The 3,462-nt window shown below is 47.3% G+C and overlaps 1 long non-coding RNA gene across 1 annotated transcript; it reads right to left on the reverse strand.

Annotated features, from left to right (window-relative positions):
• Nucleotides 1–382: 382 nt before the first annotated feature.
• On the reverse strand, nucleotides 383–2,711 carry LOC135286937 (uncharacterized). Its single transcript, XR_010350909.1, has 2 exons — nucleotides 2,057–2,711; nucleotides 383–824 (listed from the first exon to the last, which is right to left on the reverse strand). It is a non-coding gene; the product is annotated as an uncharacterized LOC135286937 (long non-coding RNA).
• Between the last annotated feature and the right edge of the window lie 751 nt (nucleotides 2,712–3,462).

Here is a 3,462-nt window from a genome sequence, read left to right on the forward strand (position 1 = left end):
CTTTCCTACATCTCACCGTTTTCCTCCCTGGACAAGGTTTGAAATTTCCAAACACACACACACACTTTAAGGCAGCAAAAGCAGTGGCAGATTTCTCCTTGATTACTCAAAGGTGTCAGCAAAGAAAAAACAGATGTCAGAGGCACAGCTTTTAAAGGCCAAACAGGCCAAATTAAAGGAAAATGAAAAGATGTTAGGTAAATTCACTCATTCTTCAAACAAACTCATATTCCCTACCTAGGTTTTTTTAAAAATTGCCATTCCTCCAACTAAAAATATTCCAGAGTGTTTATGGTCTGCCAGATGATTGGAGTGTAATAAACGTAATTTTGCAAGCCTGTAAAATATCCTGACATTGCCTTAAAGAAACCACAATAAACTCTCTGGTCGGATTGCTTTATTTCCATTTCTATGCCTTATTAAACCAGTATGCAGAAGATGTAGCATCAAAACAAGAAAACATAATCTGTTGCAACACTAGAAATAACTGAAAATAGCTTAAAAATCCCTTCTGTTGTAGGCGACAGTCCATTAAAACCCAGTGTATACCCCTTTAAGCCTTGCTACAAGCCAGATCCTTATCTCAGATGCAGGCAGAGCGCCCATTTACTTCAATAGGAGCCGCACTTGCATATTCTGAAGCAGAATTTGGTCTGCTGTGTTCATTAAGGGCTTCTGAACTCAAGATGTTACTTTGACGTTCCAGAGGAGGCCTGAAGTACAGATAAGCTCCTGTCGATTCCCAGGGGAGCTCCCTCTGTAGCTGTTTCAGGGCAAGTCCCAACACTGAGCCTGCTGGTGTTCCCCTGCAGCGTGACATGCACCTACAGAATAATGAAGACATTGAACTCCCTGATTGACAGAGCCTTACAGAAATGATGCACGGTAAAGAACAATTACTGCAACATCGTGGCAAACCCCATCTTGGGGTTGAAATTCCCTTTTCATCTGCGGGCTGAGGAGCACGCCAGGATTATAAATGAATTATAAATGGCTATTTCAGGTACTCAAACACGCACGATGTCCTAGGAAGTTAAGTGCTACAGCTTCAGGCTCAAGTGGCCCAGCAGGGTGCACATGTTCCTGGCAGCTGCCCAGATGTTCAGGCAGTGGCTGGAACTCTGGCAAGAGCTGCCTGCACCCCTCACTCACCTCCACCCACCCAAGGATGGGCTCTGTCATCGGGAAGATCACAGTCATGACTCCCAGGTCCTCTGCAGCTCAGGGCCAGCCCACAGCCTTTTTGTGGCTCATGGAGCTATTTGGCCCCAGGGACCTCATCAGCCACCTCTCCTTTTCTCCTCCCAAGCCTGCCTTAGATGACCCTCCTGAGATGATAAGGGTTTAATCCCTAAGGGAGCACTTCCATAGAAACTACTGTCAAGGTCCAGGAACAAATAAAAGGATGGAGCAATTTTCCATGTTTGTCAACTTTGGCACAATTTGCACTATTCCGATCAGCACTGCTCTTATTCTCTAAGAAGAAGTGGGTTTTTGTCTCAGCAGAAGTACTAAACTTGTCCTCATGCCCTAATTTGTGAAGGCTTTGCATTATCTGTCTTACATTTCTATCTGGGTTATCACATTACCTCTCTTCCTCTCTTCGCCCTGTTGCCCTGGATAAGGCAGATTGTTTTTGTACTCAGGAATTCTGCAGGTTACAAATCTCGGGCACAGGCACCAGCTCAGTCCAAGCTGGCCTCAGGGCTCCCGTGGCACTGACAGACTGCAGAGCTGCAGACAAGGGAGGGCCACTGTTCCCCCCAGCATGGCCACTTCATCTGGAATCCTTGGAGCACAACGCCTGAGCCCCATCAGCTCCTGAGGAGCTGGCACGTGGGCATCTTCCCCTGTAGCAGGCCCGGGGTCTGCAAGGCCTCCTTGGAGATCAGAAGCCTGAGCTAGGCAGTGCCAAGTCATCATGACTGGGCCTTAGAAGCCCCTCTCTTCCACCTTTTGGACCTTGCTTATCTCTCTGCAAGCCTATAGGTCACTTTCCCCTGACCCTTACTGTTGGACAATTTCCAAAACCCCTGTAAGGTATATAAACCCCTACTTCTGCCTGGTTTGGTAGAACGTCACTGAGAACCTTCGTAGAGCAATAAAGAATTCTGTGGAACCTCACACTGCCTTCTCCTCTCTCTCCCTGCGTCTGCTGCTGTGGCACCAGCATGCTAAAGAGCTGAAATCATAAAGAGCTGATAATCACTAAGAGCTGAAATCACATAAGCTTGCTTAGGTTGCCTGCAGCTGGGAGCTGCTTGGGAATTCGGACGCTGTGCTGAGCCCACTGAGCTATCCCAGCCAAGGCAGCCCACCGAGCATAGCCCAGCTGGAAGCTGCTGCAATATTCCCCAGCCCTTTCCAAGGAGAGGGATCTTCACAAGAAGAAAAGGGTGGCAGCAGGAACTGGGGAGTTTCTAGTTTTGGAGCATTTCTAGGAACTTTCTGATTTAAATCCACTGTTTTTAGGGGAAGAGCTGTAGGCCGGGGTCTTTTCTCCTGTCCCTCTGTGCCTCGGGGAGGAGCAGAGCCAGTGGATGGAGGGCCCCACATGTCCTTGCACTCTGGGCCAGCAGAGTCACTGCTCCCACCTAATACATTGCCTCCAACTGCACTAGACCAAAACCCACACATTTAAAAGAGACAACACACTATTCCTGGTGCTCAGAAGCAGAGCAAGCAGATCACATCTCCCTATCCATCCTCTGCTGCTCCCCACCTTTGAAGACACTGCAATGCAGATGACCCTGTTCATGCAGCACAAGAGCCTGCTCCAGTCCTCAGCTGTGTGGGTGAACCAGCACAGCTCTCCAGGTTAAAACAGCAAACATACATTCTAGCTACAGTGAGTCCCATCTCCAGGATGGGAGGAATTCAAATCTAGGAATTTGTTTCATCCATGTGCCAGAGATTCAACCTCTGCAGAGAGCAAAACAACAGCAGTAGGATTTTTCCAATGCTAGGTGCTGAGTGACACAATAAAATAAAACCAATCTCTTTCATTTCCCATAGCACCTTCTCTTGGAGGGCCCAAGACAAGAAGAATAGGCCTTATGGCCCCTCCATGGTTTGTGATCCTGAGGATCAGCTGTGCAGGGCTCAAATGATCTCCCTAAGACTAAACAAGAAGTTTATGGTGGAGGCAAGAGGGGGACATGGCTCCTGTCTTTTAGACTTAAGATTGCTCTTGTTCTACAATCCTGTGCTCCACAGATCCTGCTGCTCCTTGGCTGGAGCAAGGAAATAGCTATTTAGATTTTTACACCACAGCCCAGGCAGAGGCAATGAAATCTGACACCAGACTAACGTTTTAGCTGCCATTCAACAATGGATTCATTAAAACAAAATGACCCTGCAGATTTGGATTATAAACAAAGCAATTAACAATGACAAAAATTTGCAACCTATTAAAACTATTTTGGGAGCCAGGCCCTCAGTGGTATCTCAGAAGGTCATACC

This window comes from Passer domesticus, chromosome 1 (assembly GCF_036417665.1).
Source record: "Passer domesticus isolate bPasDom1 chromosome 1, bPasDom1.hap1, whole genome shotgun sequence".
Taxonomy (NCBI): domain Eukaryota; kingdom Metazoa; phylum Chordata; class Aves; order Passeriformes; family Passeridae; genus Passer; species Passer domesticus.